Source organism: Dermochelys coriacea, chromosome 3 (genome assembly GCF_009764565.3).
Source record: "Dermochelys coriacea isolate rDerCor1 chromosome 3, rDerCor1.pri.v4, whole genome shotgun sequence".
NCBI lineage: Eukaryota > Metazoa > Chordata > Testudines > Dermochelyidae > Dermochelys > Dermochelys coriacea.
In genome coordinates, this window is record NC_050070.1 from 55,537,893 (window position 1) to 55,557,744 (window position 19,852).

Consider the following 19,852-nt stretch of genomic DNA (forward strand, 5'->3'; position numbering starts at 1 on the left):
ATTCTTTTTTCATCTGAAGCTTGAAACTTTTACAGATTTGGCACTGTCACTGATGTGGCCTTCCCCCCAAGAATCTACTGTGAGGCTTGCTCATCAGCATCGGTTTCTAACAGTTGCAGGGTTTGAAGCCCGGGGACCTGGGCATGCCCCATCCTTAGGCTAAGTCCTGACTGGTATAGCTAACAACTAGCTATCTAACAACTTTAATAACTATTTACAGGAGAAAAGTTCACTACGAACAGTTCTAGAAAAGGAGGTTTGCCGAAGCAAGGAATGTTCCAGTACTGTCCCTGGAAGTAAGACGGAATTGAGAGTGGGGGAAGCCAGCGGCTCTGCTTATACTGCGGCATACGTGGGCCACTCCAAAAGGCGCCAGAGCTGGTTCCCCCTATGGATACTGCTGAAGGAAAAACTTCTGGCATCGGTTCATGTGGCAAGCACACACACCCCTAACGTGAATGGACATGAGCAAGCACTCTAAGAAGAGCTATCAATTATAACCTCCTGAAAAGAATTTCAAGTCAACATTTTATTTTTCCTCTTAAAATCTACTACTTCCTTGCTTCTCCCTTTCCCCCGGTGGGGGGGGGCACGTATCTGTATGATTTGGAAGGATGTGCCATACTGGTCCCTGAACAGATTGATACATAGTGGGGAAGTTAGGGAAGGGACATAATATCTGGGATTACAGTGTCCCCAATGGTCTGTGCAAAAAGAGTGGAGTAGCCGCCACCATTAGTCCAATTTAAGGGCTGAAGAGCAAATGCAGAGGGGCTGCACTCCAGCATGTGGACTCCCTGCAGGCTGGTGAGTGAATTCCACCCCTCAACCAAAATTCCAACTAACCACCCCACAGAAAGCTCAAGTAATCTGGCTTTATGAAGGAGAGAAATGAATTTCATCCACTGAAACCAAGAATTGGAGCATAAGAGGATATGAGTATGTGTAATCAAGAAATTAAATATCACTCAGCATCATATACACTAGCATAGAGAACTGCACTAAGCTATGTATAAAGTTAGAATTAGGAAAGTTTGGGTACTCAACCCTGAAACAGATTGTGAAATCTGAATCTGAGATCTCAGTATATGCTAAAATAAAGTCCAAAGAGCTCATCCAATAATTGTAAATTAAAGGTGTCATCCTACAACAGATGTCACATTCAGATGTTCCATAATCTGCCCAGAGGCAAAACAGATAGTAAATTGTGACCATCCAGCAGGGAAATTTTTGTATTCACACTCAATGCACTTCTTAAAACTAGAAGGCTGCTCCTTAGACAAAGAAAAAGAGAGAGAGGACCAGATAAAGACACATAAGAAAAATGGAGCTGAAAAGTGAGTACCTGCCAAAAAGCCAAGCAAAGCGTAACATTTCTGAATGCTTCTCACATTTTGTAGCAATAATGTCTAGAGGCCTCAGATCAGCAAAAAAAAAAGCCAACTTCAGCTAACCCAAACCCAAAAGATTCAAATTTACATAAATCAATAATGGATGAAGTAGAGTTATTGGTGACCATACACAGCTTCCCAGCTCATCTGACAGCCCTGTGTTTTGGGGAGTACATACCAGCCCCACCCCCACTACTCTAGATATGACTGGGATTCCTTTTACCACACTAGAGGAGAGCAGCTGGAAGACTCTGTACCATCACCAAGTACTAGAACTCGGATTTGTGTTAATGGAATAATTGTTGCTGACTTCTCTCCCCTTGGGTGAGGCTGTGGGATGTCTCTTCTGTACCCCTTTATCTGTTTTCAATTGTTCTGAAGAAAAAACATCCCAGGGAAAAGAGAATGAATTTTAGATAGTGACTTCTTTACTTCCACCACTATTTCATTCTTCTTTCAACCCCCATCAATTCCCAACACAAACCACTAATTATATAACCAAACCTGTAATTCTATATTCCCCCCAGAGTGCCTCCAAACAAGCTCCCCCACCGCAGTTAATTCTACTCCTTCACAATTGTACATACTCAGTTTTCCCATATAATTCTGCTCCAGATAACACCACACCCAACGAATTCTATACCCTCTAGAGACTCCCCCCTCCCCATCTCTTCCCACATTTATTCTCTCTGCCATTTAAGCCCAACATTAATCTTGCCCCATCCCCCAAATACCTATGTGCATGGTATATACTGGTCCTACTCCCTACCTGGCCCCGCCTCTCAGCTATGCCAAATTACCGTGCTCCTCACTCCCCACTCTATGATGCAAAATAATCAACAGATCCAGATGTTCTACTACATCTGCCTAAGGAAGGGGTTCTCGCAACGAATTTTTTGGTGGCTTCAGAGTGCAGCAACCAACTCTTGCTGGTGGCCGCTCTGACAATTTTTTTTAAAATACTTAATTAACTTTATGAAAAAAATAAAATATGCACAGATACATGTCCAAATCATTTATGTAGGGTTTTTTTGTGTGTGCAGACCCAATAAAAATAATGTACAGTGGTCTCTATTCTTTACTGGACTTAAACAGAATAGAAACACAAATAAGATGCTTTATACTTTGTCTTTTTAATGGTTGTTTCTTTAGCTTTTTTGGTTGCTTTTTTTTTTTTTGTTAAGACTTGCTAGCTGGTAAGTCGGCTGCTGTGAGAAGCGATACTTGTATGTCAATTTTCACAGCCTCCCAGCTAGCTACTAAGTCTAATATGAAAAGGGGTATTAATAAACATACAAAATCTCTTTTCACAGCAGGCTTACTCAGCCCTGGCAAGGCCAGAGGACAAATTAAACTCTGGAAGGGGAGGTGGGTGAGGAGGCAGTGTGGGCCAAGGGCGATGGTGGGGGAGAATAGATTGAGCATTGGGGGAGGCAGCAATGGCCGGGCAGGTGTGGGGTGAGACCAGGCCTGGAACCTGGTGCTGTGTGGCCAGTGCCCCAGGGACAGAGGCTGAAGGGGCATGATCGGAGTCTGGTCTGGACCCTGGAGCCTGTCGCTGCAGCCCGAAGCCCCACAGTTGGAGACTGCCAGTCTCCCCAGGGCTGAAGCCTGACCTCACCACCCCCAAGAAAACAGGGAACTCACTGGTTGCCTGCTCCTCCAGCATTTGTGTCTCCAGAGGGAGGTCCCCGACCTCATCTCCACCAAGGACGCTGTAGCCACAAGAAAAGCCCCTGGTGCCGGCATCTGAGAAACACTGGCCTAGGATACTTCAGCAGAGAGGAGTGAGAGGGAGCAATAGCTATGTGCACCTGTTGAGGAACCAGGATGTCCCTCACCACATGCAGCATGGTGTTTGACTACCTTCCCCAAGAGGTTTGATAATAAGGCAGCCAGAAGGGATTACATCACAGGTAAGTCTGCAAACCTCCAAGCCTGGAGAAAGCTGGAAACTTAATAGGTTTGGCTCACAATGCCATCATGCTAAGCGTCTAGCACACAGAATCATACACACATGTACAATAAGATAAGCATGTAAACTCTTAAGGGCAGTTATTAACATATGAGAGGAATGACAGATTGAGAAAAACAAATGAAGGGGGTAGAAAGGAGGACAAGATAAACAGAGAAAAATTATATTTAGTATAAGTTGCAGTTTTGGACTCCAAATGCCAGTGTGCATCAACCACTGGTGAGGCAGTATAACATCTTAGAACTCAGAGCTTGCAAAGCTAGGAAAAGCAGGGAGCACAGACAAAAAGGAGTGTGAATCAATTATAGCACACAAGTGTCTTTGGAGAACAAACGTCTGTAGTTAAATGGATTAAAAGTAATTTAACAACTTGCAGCAAGCCTGCTATGTATTTTATCAGAAACACTAACCGTTTATAGTTAAATGCATTTAAAATTAATTAAATTTGGCATTTCTAAGCTTCTTGCTGGCAGCTACCATTTGACAATGTTTTATCAGTTAAAGTGCTATATTTAAACAGTAAAATTTCTCTTCTGGCTCCATTTCCAATATTAATGTACAGTAGGATAGAATTTATAGTTCTCTGATTATCTCAATCTGATGACAACTGAAGTTTCCCCCACTGCCCTTCAACAGTATTGTTGTTATAAGGCAGTTAAAAATGCCAGTTTTTAATCAAAAGCTTTAATTTCAAATACAATTTCTATATGGGAATAAAGTCTGTGTGAATGTTCAGGTTCCATAGATCAAATTGGACGCAGCTTTTAAATACAAGTTTTCCCTAATTTTTAGGTTTTTAAAAATGCAATATATATTTATTCTTGTGCAAAATATCTGTTGGCAAGATATAGCACTTAGCATTGCACTTCTTGCATAGCACTGCCCTCTAGTGAAATTGCACACAAGACGGCCAAGCACAAATGGAAACTGGAAATGAAGAAGTGCAGTAGGGAATAGTCATCAGAATTAATCTTAAATATACACCTAGAACAAAGTTCGATACACAACATTTTCAAGAAACAAGAGACTAATAAGTGCCTTTGAGAAAATTAAAAATATGTTTTAAACATATGAAAATAGTATTACATCTGTTAACAAGTTTGACTGTTTTTCTTGTCGCAGGCATCAACACTTGTGATCTAAAACAGGGTGGGCCAGTATGTAGCCCACATGTAAAATATGTAGAATTCTACAATTAGAGTTTATACACTTATAAAAAAATACTTCTGAAGCAGACATACATTTTAAAAATCAATAGTTCCTTTAAATTTAGTACAATTTCTAGCATAAGTGTGTATTAAGAAAATCAACTTTACAAATATTAAAAAAGGAAGAAAATATTTAAGCAGAGATAGTTTTAACACTAAAGGAAGCTTGTAAGTCCTCTCCCCTCTACTTCATACTTCTATTCAGTAGTTGGAAAAATCATCTCATTACTTCAAAATGTTTATTTAGTCCCTAGAATGATGCCAAACATTTAAAGAGTCAGATGGAAGTAGTAGGGAAATGCTGCAACACTACTTTTTTTTAACCCAATGACCTGTTAGTGCAGCTCCAAGCACTTCCATACTTTCATCTAAAAGGCAGAAAGAAATCATGCCTAACACTTTTCAACATAACCCTTTATTTTCAGCTACTCATAATGGTGAGTCTTTAAAATGACACCAATATACATGGAACTTAAATTTCAGCTCCAGAAGGTTTATTTTTTTAAAAAAATTTCAGCAAAAATAATTCAGTTATTTGAGAACACAGTTAGTGAAAAACTGGTAGTTTTGTACCAGTTTTTTAAGTCTGATTTTATGAACTCTACTATTTATATAGATCAGAACTGAAATTCAGTAGTCCAGAGGTCAAAGTGATTTTTAATTGTCTGTGGAAATTCTACCAGATTTACGCACAGAACTGCTGTACACATGTCAACTTTATTACAGGTTATACTTGCTTGTTATTTCAAGTGTTCTGACTGCACAGTGCACACTTAGGCCTCACTGAGCCTTCAGCATCATATCATATGACAGACAGAACTAAAGCTCCAGATGGGCCATTAAGGAAACAAATCCTCCTGAGGCTAATAGCCATTAGTCTTTTGGACAGAGCTATACGCTGGGAGATAGGGAACCATAACACTAGTCTCACTTCTTCCAGTGAAACAGGCATTAGTTCTTGCTTAAGAATTATTAATTACACAGGTTTAATATCCCTAATTTAGGAGGCAGACAAATAATTCCTCCTCTTCCATGAATTAATTTAAGATTTGAGAATATAACTTCTGGCAAAAATGGGAATAGAAGCTAGGTCTCTAATATGGCAGACTGAAGTCTCATTCAGTTAGCTATGCTAATTTATCAGATTAAATGTACTAAATCTGTGTACTTGGTAATACTCAATGTAAAATGGGGCTGTTCCTGCATAATTTACTTTCAAAATATGCCTTGAGAACCACAGAATTGAGCATCACTAATAAACAAAGAGCACTCAAACAAACTAACTTAGTTTCATCCTCTAGCCACCAGATCATACTACCTTCCAAGAACAGACAAGAACCGAGGAATCATAATTCCCAGGATGCTACTGATGTCAAGCAAATAGTTGTGTAACCTAATGACGGCATGTGACAACTCCTCTTAGCTAGTGGTCCATATACAGAATTAAAGCATATTAATAATATTAGCTAACAGAGTTCTTCTTTTAGTTTAAATGACGATTTCTAACATGTATCTGAAGCTCCTTAGCTTAAATCTTGACAACCCATGCAAAGGCACATTGTGGTTGCTGGAGATGGATTTCCCCCACCCCCAGTTTCCCTTAAAACTACATAATTCCACACATTAAATTAACCCACAACAACTAAAAATTCATAACCTTAAAATCCAAGCATTCACAAGTTAGAAGATGCCAGAATTAAGGTTAACTGTGCAATATGAATTCTGTCCCCTCGTGCACATGTATGGTATATTTCAGAGTAGCAGCCGTGTTAGTCTGTATTCGCAAAAAGAAGAGTACCCGTGGCACCTTAGAGACTAACAAATTTATTAGAGCATAAGCTTTCGTGAGCTACAGCTCACTTCATCGGATGCATTTGGTGGAAAAAGCAAAGGAGAGATTTATTTATATATATATATATATATATATATATATATACATATATATATATACACATATATATATATATATATATATACACATACATATATATACATATATATATATACATATATATATATACATATACACACACACACACACACACACACACACACAGAACATGAAACAATGGGTTTATCATACACACTGTAAGGAGAGTGATCACTTAAGATAAGCCATCACCAGCAGCAGGGGGGGGGAAAAGGAGGAAAACCTTTCATGGTCACAAGCAAGGTAGGTTAATTCCAGCAGTTAACAAGAATATCAGAGGAACAGTGGGAGGTGGGGTGGGAGGGAGAAATACCATGGGGAAATAGGTTTCAGAGTAGCAGCCATGTTAGTCTGTATTCGCAAAAAGAAAAGGAGTACTTGTGGCACCTTAGAGACTAACAAATTTATTAGAGCATAAGCTTTCATGAGCTACAGCTCACGCTCTAATAAATTTGTTAGTCTCTAAGGTGCCACAAGTACTCCTTTTCTTTTCATGGGGAAATAGTTTTACTTTGTGTAATGACTCATCCATTCCCAGTCTCTATTCAAGCCTAAGTTAATTGTATCCAGTTTGCAAATTAATTCCAATTCAGCAGTCTCTCGTTGGAGTCTCTTTTTGAAGCTTTTTTGTTGAAGTATAGCCACTCTTAGGTCTGTGATCGAGTGACCAGAGAGATTGAAGTATTCTCCAACTGGTTTTTGAATGTTATAATTCTTGACGTCTGATTTGTGTCCATTCATTCTTTTACGTAGAGACTTTCCAGTTTGGCCAATGTACATGGCAGAGGGGCATTGCTGGCACATGATGGCATATATCACATTGGTAGATGCGCAGGTGAACGAGCCTCTGATAGTGTAGCTGATGTGATTAGGCCCTATGATGGTATCCCCTGAATAGATATGTGGACAGAGTTGGCAACGGGCTTTGTTGCAAGGATTACAAGGGTTACAAGCCATTACCCTCTGATCCCACTGAGAGTTACCAAAAGAAACTACAGTATTTGCTCAAGAAACTCCCTGAAAAAGCACAAGAACAAATCCACACAGACACACCTCTGGAGCCCCGACCTGGGGTATTCTATCTGCTACCCAAGATCTATAAACCTGGAAATCCTGGACGCCCCATCATCTCAGGCATTGGCACCCTGACAGCAGGATTGACTGGCTATGTAGACTCCCTCCTCAGGCCCTTCGTTACCAGCACTCCCAGCTATCTTCGAGACACCACTGACTTCCTGAGGAAACTATAGTCCATTGGTGATCTTCCTAAAAACACCATCCTAGCCACTATGGATGTAGAAGCCCTCTACACCAACATTCCACACAAAGATGGACTACAAGCAGTCAGGAACAGTATCCCCGATACTGTCACGGCTAACCTGGTGGCTGAACTTTGTGACTTTGTCCTGACCCATAACTATTTCACATTTGGGGACAATGTATACCTTCAAATCAGCGGCACTGCGATGGGTACCCGCATGGCCCCACAGTATGCCAACATTTTTATGGCTGACTTAGAACAACGCTTCCTCAGCTCTCGTCCCCTAATCCCCTACTCTACTTGCGCTACATTGATGACATCTTCATCATCTGGACCCATGGAAAAGAAGCTCTTGAGGAATTCCACCAGGATTTCAACAATTTCCATCAACCTCAGCCTGGACCAGTCCACACAAGAGATCCACTTCCTGGACACTACGGTGCTAATAAGCGATGGTCACATAAACACCACCCTATATCGGAAACCTACTGACCGCTATTCCTACCTACATGCCTCTAGCTTTCATCCAGATCATACCACTCGATCCATTGTCTACAGCCAAGCGCTACGATATAACCGCATTTGCTCCAACCCCTCAGACAGAGACAAACACCTACAAGATCTCTATCATGCATTCCTACAACTACAATACCCACCTGCTGAAGTGAAGAAACAGATTGACAGAGCCAGAAGAGTACCCAGAAGTCACCTACTACAGGACAGGCCCAACAAAGAAAACAACAGAACGCCACTAGCCATCACCTTCAGCCCCCAACTAAAACCTCTCCAACGCATCATCAAGGATCTACAACCTATCCTGAAGGACGACCCATCGCTCTCACAGATCTTGGGAGACAGACCAGTCCTTGCTTACAGACAGCCCCCCAATCTGAAGCAAATACTCACCAGCAACCACACACCACACAACAGAACCACTAACCCAGGAACCTATCCTTGCAACAAAGCCCGTTGCCAACTCTGTCCACATATTTATTCAGGGGATACCATCATAGGGCCTAATCACATCAGCCACACTATCAGAGGCTCGTTCACCTCCGCATCTACCAATGTGATATATGCCATCATGTGCCAGCAATGCCCCTCTGCCATGTACATTGGCCAAACTGGACAGTCTCTACGTAAAAGAATGAATGGACACAAATCAGACGTCAAGAATTATAACATTCAAAAACCAGTTGGAGAACACTTCAATCTCTCTGGTCACTCGATCACAGACCTAAGAGTGGCTATACTTCAACAAAAAAGCTTCAAAAACAGACTCCAAGGAGAGACTGCTGAATTGGAATTAATTTGCAAACTGGATACAATTAACTTAGGCTTGAATAGAGACTGGGAATGGATGAGTCTTTACTTTACACAAAGTGATTACTTTACACAAAGTAAAAGTATTTCTCCCCCCCCCCACTGTTCCTCAGATATTCTTGTTAACTGCTGGGATTAGCCTACCTTGCTTGTCACCATGAAAGGTTTCCTCCTTCCCCCCCCCCCCCCCCCCGCTGCTGGTGATGGTTTATCTTAAGTGATCACTCTCCTTACAGTGTGTATGATAAACCCATTGTTTCATGTTCTCTCTCTCTCTCTCTCTCTCTCTCTCTCTCTCTCTCTCTCTCTCTCTGTGTGTGTGTGTATATAAATCTCTCCTCTGCTTTTTCCACCAAATGCATCCGATGAAGTGAGCTGTAGCTCACGAAAGCTTATGCTCTAATAAATTTGTTAGTCTCTAAGGTGCCACGGGTACTCCTTTTCTTTTTATGTATGGTATAGTTTGTTGTTATAAGGCCACATATTAATTTTTCCACAGAATCACTGCCTCACTCAGGACACAGGATGGACAATCCCCCAGAAATGAAGCAATTGCTCAATATTTTCCCTCATCACTCAGTATGTGGCTCCCTATCCTGCTTACTGCACACCATCCAAATGCTGGACTGAACAGATTTCTTTTCCCCCCTCATAGGGTTTTCTATTATGCTCATCTCTGTAGTATCCAAGTGCCATAGAAATATTAGACCATTATCTTCACAACACTCCCCTGAAACAGGAAGCATTATCCAATTTTACGGAGGAAAAATAGAGATTTAAACTCAAATTTTCTAATGTCAACTGATTTTGGCACTTGGGACAGTGAGGACCAGAATTTTTAAGAAGTGTGAGCATCAAGAGTTCCTATTATGAAAGCTGAGCACTTTCCAAGTAAGGTCTTAGGTTTCAAGGTGAGCACCCAGAAAATGAGATGCATATACACACTCAGCTTAGGCAAAATCAAATAGGAATTATATGGCAGAGCCATGCATAGAATCCAGTGCTCCTAGGTCCCAATCCCATGCCTTAACTCTAAAACCTTCTCTTTCTTGAGACTCCCTGCCTAATTCACTACACGTTTTACTTCTGCAGGGAATAAGTCAAGAGTCATACAGACAAACTCATTTAATAGACAGTCTCATTCCACCAATCTCCCCCATTAGTGTACATCTAATTTGCATGCAACAGGGGCTGTGCTCCTGGATGCCAAAAAAAACCAAAACAAACAAACCTGACAGTCACCACAGATTTTGGGACTGGGCCTCAGAGTCCAAGAGATACCATGTACTTCATCAGGATCATCCACTGAGCCTACCTGGGTGGTCTCAAACTCTTATTTTATAGCTTCTCTCTACCCGACTCTGAATACTCTGTTCTCATTTAAACAGTGGTACAAACAGCTGCAGTAGGAGGAATATTTCATTTACAATCGCTTAAAAAAAATAGCACAAAAGAAAAAGGAGTACTTGTGGCACCTCAGAGACTAACAAATTTATATGAGTATAAGCTTTCGTGAGCTACAGCTCACTTCATTGGATGCATTCCGATGAAGTGAGCTGTAGCTCACGAAAGCTTATGCTCAAATAAATTTGTTAGTCTCTGAGGTGCCACAAGTACTCTTTTCTTTTTTGCGAATACAGACTAACACGGCTGCTACTCTGAAACCTGTTATTAAAAAAAATAGCAGGGAACTGAATAATACTCAGTGTGAGTGACTTTAACGGAAACAAAAATGTTTTGTTTCAGGACCCAGGTTAGACATGAGGTGTTATGAATGTCCATCATCTGCAATGTCTACAACTTCAGAGTCATCTGCTGGTACCACTAGCTGCTGCAACTAAACATGCATCCGACAGTAAATTACCTCTGTGTGTGTCTATATTTTATTATATAGAACTTTTCATCCTCCAGTAAAAGCATGGATAAGTTTGCAATCAGGACCAGCAAATTTCAGCAAGACTCCATGGATAAAGAGACCACACAGTTCATTTATACAGCAAATTCTTCCCTTCATTTCATTCAGACCAAACATTTCAATGATATGGTTCTATCGTTACAACCAGGCTCTACTATATTTGGCAGAGCACACATGGCTGGATTCAAAGAAATTAACAACTGTGCAAAAAAACATTGTCAAGTTAACTAATTTCCTGTGTCTTCATGGGTGGAACAACATACACAATGATCCAGTAATATGTGCTTGATACATCAGGAAATGCCAATACAGAAAAATATTTAAAAGTAGATGCAACAAAGGCAATAAAAACCTGAACAAAAATTCAAGTGTTGAGTGCGTAGCTTTGTCACAGACAATGCTACAAATGTAGCAAACATGAGAAGAAATAATGAAGGGAATCTGAAACTTCTAACATGTGGGTGCAGTGCTCATTTTATGCATCGGTTAGCAAAAGACTTAAGTACAACTCAGGAATAAAGGAAAATGTTCCTGAAATAGCAAAACTACTAGTTTTAAAAATCCAAAGGAAAGCCAAAGTAACTTAGGAGACTTGTCTCATTTTCAAGAGACTCAGGTGAGTAGGAATTTAGCTCCAGTCACTTTCACTTGGGCATATTTGAAAATTTCCCAGGATGACCAGATTTAATATTAAATATACTGACTACAGTTAATCCCTCTGTTCCATTACTAAATCATTTAGCTGTAAATGTGAAACATCTTTTGATAACAGCAGTGTACATATCCAAAACGTTTATGATGATTTCATTAAATAAAAATAATTAGGGCTGGCAAGCGATTAAAAAAATCAATCTATATTAAACATGTGATTAAAAAAATCCATCAATCATGATTCATCACGCTGTTAAACAATAGAATCCCATTTAAATATTTTTGGATATTTTCTACATTTTCCAATATATTGATTTCAATTACCACTCAGAATATGAAGTATACAGTGCTCACTTTATATTTAATTTTTATTACAAATATTTGAACTGTAAAAAACAAAAAAGAAATACAAGTAGTACAATCCATCATGAAAGTTGAATTTATAAATGTAGAGTATGTACAAAAAACCTGCATTCAAAAATAAAACAATGTAAAACTTTATAGCCTACAAGTTCACTCAGTCCTACTTCTTGTTCAGCCAATCGCTCAGACAAACAAGCTTGTCTACTTTTGCAGGAGATAATGCTGCTGGCTTCTTGTTTACAATGCTACTGGAAAGTGAGAACTGGCGTTTGCATGGCACTGTTGTAGCCAGCTTCACAAGATATTTATGTGCCAGATGAGTTAAAGATTCATATATCCCTTCATTCTTTAATGACTATTTCAGAGGACATTCGTCCATGCTGATGACTGGTTCTGCTCAGTAACGATCCAAAGCAGTGCAGACCGATGCATGCTTATTTTCATCATCCGAGTCAGGTGCTGCCATCAGAAGGTTGAATTTCTTTTTTGGTGGTTCGGATTCTGTAGTTTCCACATTGGTGTATTGCTCTGAAAGCATGCTCCACACCTCAGACCTCTCAGATTTTGGAAGGCACTTCCGATTCTTAAACCTTGGGTCCAGTTCTGTAGCTATCTTTAGAAATCTCACATTGGTATATTCTTTGCGTTGTCAAATCCACAGTGAAAGTGCTTTTAAAATGAACCATGTGTGCTTGGTCATCATCCGATAGTGCTATAACATTAAATATATGGCAGAGTGTGTGTAAAAAACAGAGCAGGAGACTTGCAATTCTTCCTCAAGTTCAGTCACAAATTTAATTTTTTTTAAAACGAGCATCATCAGCATGGAAGCATGTCCTCTGGAATGGTGGCTGAAACATGAAAGGGCATATGAATGTTTATCATATCTGGCACGTAAATACCTCGCAACGTTAGCTACAAAAGTGCCATGTGAATGCCTGTTCTCACTTTCTGGTGACACTGTAGATAAGAAGCAGGCAGCGTTATCTCCCATATAGGTAAACTAACTGGTTTGTCTTGGCAGTTGGCTGAAGAAGTAGGGCTGAATGGACTTGTAAGTTCTAAAGTTTTACATTGGTTTTGTTTTTGAGTGCAGTTATGTAAAAAAAAATCTGCATTAGTAAATTGCACTTCCACGATAAAGAGATTGTACTACAGTAACTTGTATGAAGTGAACTGAAAAATACTATATCATTTTTACAGTGCAAATATTTGTAAAAAAAAATATAAATTGAACCCTGTGCACTTTATATTTTGTGTTGTAATTGAAATAAATTTGAAAATGTAGAATATCAAAAATATTTATAATACATTTCAATTGGTATTCTATTATTGTTTTAACAATGTGATTAAAACTGTGATCAATCAGGATTAGAGCTAATCATATGAGTTAACAGCAATTAATCGACAGCCCTAAAAATAATGTTATGTGCTGTTGTGTTTAATTAAATTCTAGTTCCATGTTAATACAGCTTGACACAAATTAGCAAAAAGTTATTTAGCACATAACCAATATATCTGTCATTTTCTAACATACTAAAATATACAATTAAGAATCTGAAAATATTAATTTACATATAATTGCTTAAATAAATGTATATGGTTCTAGTGTTCCCTCCTAGGTTGTAAAAATGTGGCAAATCTAGTGCCAAGTCGCTACATAGTTGTAAGTCAACATGTTTTAATGATTGTATCAATGAGAATGCATCTTTCTTCATAATATAACTGAAGTACAAACAGAAAAGTTGATTAAAATTATTTAAATCTAGACTTTCTACTTGGTAAGTTAAACCTTGATTTAAATCATTCCACCCTGGGCACTGGATTACATCTGCCAATCTGCAACAATCTCTCAACCACGATGGAAGCTGTAGAGAGGGAAAAGGAAGAATGACCTTTAAGCAAGGGGGTGTTTGGCTGCTCTGGTCAAGTGAAGAGAACAGTGTTTTATGGGGGGTTGGAGGGAGACGAAAACTGCTGCAAAAGGGGCAGCATGGTAGCTCACTTATCCCCTGGGAATGCAGGGCTTGAAAAGAGGCAGTGCAGTGCCTCAAGCCTTCCTTTTTACAGGGACCAAGGTTGAAGCATAGCCAGACAAAGAGGGACACCAGTATTCTCCAGCAAGTGGAACAGTAGATCTTTCATGAATGAGGGCCCCATAATCACAGCTTCCAAGTGTGTTCTCACTCTTCCTCAAGTGCTGAGAGAGAGCAATCGTGATAGACAGCACTAAAGTACTATGAAGCACCAGAGGAAATAAATGAGGAAACCCTACCAATGTTTAACTGCAGAAGGGCATGAAAGTAAAAACATGAGAGTTAAAGTTTACTTAAGAGACCAAAGGGAATGCTAACCTCTAATATGTCACAAAAACACACTACACAACCACGTATGGTTAAAAATAAAAAGGCATATTGGCAGCACACTATTCGTCCACTTGGCAGCAAAGTTGTATTTTATTAGTGGACCATATTGAATGTATGTTACTGCCTTACCTCAGGTTTTTATATGATTTCAGCTCCCCTTCACACTTAGGGAGCATTGAACAGCATGTGAGATTACAACAAAGTAGCAATATATTCAAAGCTGCAAATTCAGTCACCGGGGATGTCAGAAGAGAAATTTTTTTTTGCCAAGTTATCATTTATCCAAAAGACTCATCTCTACAATGCTCTAAAGCTACCATTAACTCAAGTACTGTGTTTTGCTAACGTAAGGTAATCAAATTAATGAAAATTCACCGAAATTAAAAGTTAATTTACAATTTTTAGTTTACAAAAAACCTACGAAGCTATTTTAAAATTATTTTCTCTTATTTTAAGATATTTCATAACCACTTGATCATCTTTAAGGTTAATGTTTTTGGTAATTTCTGAGTAACTGTACAAAGTGAAATACAGAGAAACATCTGGAAGTCAACCAGTGCTCTCAAAAAAGTCAAAAAAAAATGAAAGGCTTTATTTTAGTGGGTGAAAGTTTAATACAATTCCTAGCATTTGAAAATAAGTATGTCATACTTGAGACAAAAAGATCTGATGTGTGAAAGAATCATTAGAAAGTTTCAATAAATCAACAGACTCCAAAAAACAAAAATATATATTTATACATTTCAGGCTTTATAATGCTTTTTTCTCTTTCAGACAAAGAGAAATACAATCATTTTGTAAATTACACAAAAAAAATGCAAGGAACATCAAATAATTATTAAATGTTTTGGAAAAATTACAAAACCAATTATATTCATCCTTCAAGGACATGCTAAATGAGATGCACCAAAAAAAACCTCAAAAATTAACCTGCCTATCAGTGTGAGTAATATATTTGCCTTGAATTCAAACAGCAATTTAGAGCTGATAACAACTATTGTATTAATACCTGAGGCTATATAAAATCATTTCAATGCAAAGCACATTAAAGTATAGATGCAAACTACATCATCTGTGAAACTGCTTCAAATAAAGCACACCAGTCATAATTCATCATTTTACTATTAGTCTCCATGTTTACAGTTAAAGTTGTCAGCATAAATCATCCAGGTCACAGAATTCTAAAGCTGCACAAGGATCATTTGTTCAAAAATTTTTGTAATACATTTGAAGAAAATCGTAGTGTGCTACAGTATTCATTCACAACATAAGAGGAAAGTAGTCTCTGTAATCTGGAACTCTAAAAAAAAAAAAAAAAAAAAAAACCACCCTCCAAGGACACATACCGGAGCCACCCCCCACCGAAGATGACTTTCTAACAATTAGTAAAATGAAAATGTACAAAGCAATAACATTTGAATTGTTATATATTTTCACTGTATGTATTTTTTTTTAAAAAGATACCTAACCTTTTACAGAGTTATTGGTATTGTATCTATTAATTACAAAGTTATCTTCCTCAAACATAGTAAAGGTCAAAAGACAACCTCGATAGCTTATGTTTTATACTTGTGATAAAAATAGAATTCTGAGCTTCTGAAATGCAATGGAAAAATAAACCATAGTTAAATATGCTATTAAGAGGGTAAGTGCAACACAATCCAAAGCATAAGATTTAGCACCAGTTATCTGGTGATAGATGATAGAATGGAGAAAGCCTAGAAAAATCATAGGGTTAGAGGGCATCTTCATTAAACCAAAGCGTTTTATCACCATAATTTGAGGCATTAAATATCTGTATGTCAAATTCAACGTTGGCAGGAGAAACATGGAGCCCCAACCTCCAATTTTAGCAGTTATAAGGCCTTTGTATAATTTTTATAAAGTACTTGCAATTTTAAAGATTACACACATCTATTCTTGGAACATTTTGAGATATGAGATTTTTTTTATATTTTAAAGTAATTTCAGTGTGCCATATTTGCATCAATTTGTGCTTTACATCTAAATTAGTTTTTACCATTTAAAACATTCATTATATATCTAATTCTATTAATTAGCTAATAAAGAGAAAATGTTAAACGAAATATCCCATTTATTCAGATATCAAATCTGTTTTCAAATAAGCCCCTCCCCTTTCTCAGTGCACAGCTACACACTAATATTTTTAGTAACTATAAGTGAAGAGAAAACACATTCTATTGTGTAAGAGTTGTTTTGGGCTTGGGGAGGGAGAGGGAAAGACAAAAGTAAAAAAATGGTTTAGCATGGAGATGTCTACTAGGAACCGAGTTAAGACGAATCCTTTTCCTTCTGATGCTGCCTGACCTTGATGTGAAAGGACAGCTGTACTGATTTACTGTTCCACAAAGTCCCTGACCCTTTTTATTTAATTTTGCCAGTCTGAATTTATCAAGGATTCTAGAGGAAGTTACATGTTCTCTCGTACATTACAAAGACTACCTACTTTATTTTCTGCAGTCATTTCTCTAATTAAGGCATAGAAAACTTATACTCCAAGTATTTACGGAAGTATCTGGAGAAAAATGTCAGAGACCAAGCTATAGTTATCAGATTCTCCTTTTGAACTACATGCATACACAACTCTTATTCGAGCACTTGATCATGTTATTCAGTCATTCACTAAATCTGTTTTGCACATTTGCACAGGAAGGAACTGCAATAGTGCAGATTGACTTTTTGTCCCCTAAAAAGAAGTAAATTTAGTTTCAGTATTAGGATTTGTTGTGGTTATGACAACAGCAGAATTATATAATTATACATGTGCATGGAAAACATTCTAGAATAGCTAAAATATAAGCAATGAAAAATAAGTGATGAACTTAATCCAGTTAACATTTTGCCAATATAGTTTACACCAATTTGGCAAATGAAATTAACTATGCTGGCAAAAGCACTTCTTTGCCAATATGAACTGCATCTACACTCTGAGCGTTGTAGGCCTTTACTCTCTGGAAAGGGAAAGGACACATCCTTGTCCCTAGGCAGTAACTGCCACTTGCGCTCTACCTTTATGCTCCAATCCTGAGCACCCACTGACAGACAAGGATGTGAATTAGCCTCTCTTGTACTGACGCTTGTGAAGTGTCTTTCTACCACAGCATTGTAAGAGATGTTGCAGTTGGTATATCAAATTAAAATGGCAAGTACCCATCCAAAAAGACTAATCTTAACTGGACATCATTTTTTAAAAACAAATATAGGGCAATACAAATACTTTTCAGAATAAATATTTATGGAATCACACCTGCTAAGCTTCATAATTAATACATTTCTGCCTGCTACTTTTTACTTACCTGTTCATAGATTATAAAAACTTTTCCCTTCAATTTTAAACATATTTTAGAAAAAAAACCTTAACTCAAGAGGCATTAAGGCCCTACCAAATTCACAGCTGTAAAAAATGTGTTCAGACCATGAAATCTGTATAGTATATGGTAAAAATTCACAAAAAGACCAGATTTCATGGGGGAGACCAGTGTTTCTCAAATTGGGGGTCCTGACCCAAAAGAAATGGGGGATGTCACAAGAGTATTATAGAGGGGGTCGCAGATTTGCCATCCTTACTTCCGTGCTGCTGGTGGTGGAGGTGCTGCCTTCATCAGAGTTGGGCTCCCAGCCAGCCACTGCCGCTCTCTGGCCATCCAGCTCTGAAGGCAGTGCTGCCGCCAGCAGCAGTGGATAAGTAAGGGTGGCAATACCATGACCCCCCCCACAATAATCTGATGACCCCTCCCCACAACCCTCTTTTGATCAGGACCCCTACAGTTATAACACTGTGAAATTTCAGATTTAAATATCTGAAATGATGAAATTTACGATTTTTAAAATACTATGTCCATTAAATTGATCAAAATGGACTGTGACTTTGGTAGGGATCTAGGCATTATACAAATGACAAAAAGGACAATATAATGGTGCCATATATCTAATCAAACCCATTGCAATATCTGCATAATAAGGTATACAATATTTACAACTATTCTGTATCTTTTAAAAAAGAAACTATCGTTCCTAGATTACTGCTTACCTATAACAATGAGGAGTCTGGTGGCACCTTAAAGACTTAAAGACTGACTAAGCTTTTGTAGGTAAGTACATAAGCTTTCGTGGGTTAAAAAAACCCCACTTCTTCAGATCTGAAGTGGGGATTTTTACCCACGAAAGCTTATGCCCAAATAAATCCGTTAGCATTTAGGGTGCCACTGGAGTCCTAGTTGTTTTTGTGGATACAGACTAACACAGCTACTGCTCCGATAGTTAATTATGACACTTATAAAGTAGTAATATATACTAGCATGCATTTGTTAGGTATTTCAAACAATACCCAATGTACACTTATGTATAGTTTTCCTAATCACAGCTGCAGCCAAGCACTTTGGGGGGGGGGGGGAATGCTTAATTTTGTAGTAAGGAGCTGTTATTGGACTTCAAGAACAGCAAACAAAGCTGTTTAGTAGATATAATATAGGCAGAACAAATTTTGCCTGTAACTAGCCTAAGGTGCAAATTCCCTCAACTGGCACCTACTTACCACCCTAGTGGACTCTACATAACAGGACAGACTGGTGAGCTACCAATAAAATATTTATGCTACAACTGTCCTTGTAGAATACATCTGTCAACTGCTTCAGCCAAAACTATAAACACAGCATAGTAAAGAGTTTTAAGTCCAGTACTGCAGGATGCTGCGTATCCTCATAGCCCTGTGCTGTCAACAGGAATTTAAAGTGCTCAGCATCACACTGGAAACACTCAGCACTTCACAGGATCAGCCATAATTTTTTTCTCCTTCAACTGAAGATTCTCATCTAGCTTCATAAAGGTTATGTTCCTAGTAACCATAAGATCAAATATTGAAGGTTTAACATTGCACTGAAAGAGTTAAACAGAATGTGCTAATCCAACTCCCACCTCAGTTCGGCATTTTAAAATCCACTCATTTTAGACGTTCCTTTTCTTAATGCTAACCACTTTCCGTATATCTCACCTTTTATCACACCACTTGAGATACTGAGTACTGATTAAGGAAACGTCTAAACTTCATTTGCTCAACTAGTCTTCAAATATTAACTGTAAAATTCTGGAAATAGAATTTCACAGCAAATTGAAACCATCACCTATAGACCTGAATCACAGTGCAGACAACAGTTTTCATATCTGACCAAGAAGAATACAGACACCAGGGAAGTTATTTTGAGAACATATGCTAGGCAGTGTATAATACTAACAATGACAATCATTCCCCGTCTTCCCATAAAATGAAAAGCTTCCTCTTATAGTGTCTCACATATTTGCACTACTTCCATTAGTCCCAAATCGCCATACTGTCATTCCCTCAGTGTTTTGGTTCATATGGCATTGATGCAGAAAGCTATCAGCCTACCTAATTATTTTGTAAATCTGGTTAGTGATTCAGGGATCTTGCTTGACAATGGATTGCTGCTG

General features: G+C 38.4%; 1 protein-coding gene across 7 annotated transcripts in view; it reads right to left on the reverse strand.

Moving 5' to 3' along the window:
• LMBRD1 (LMBR1 domain containing 1) overlaps positions 1-19,852 on the reverse strand; it is a 237,907-nt gene that overhangs the window by 110,686 nt on the left and 107,369 nt on the right. The window lies entirely within an intron of this gene.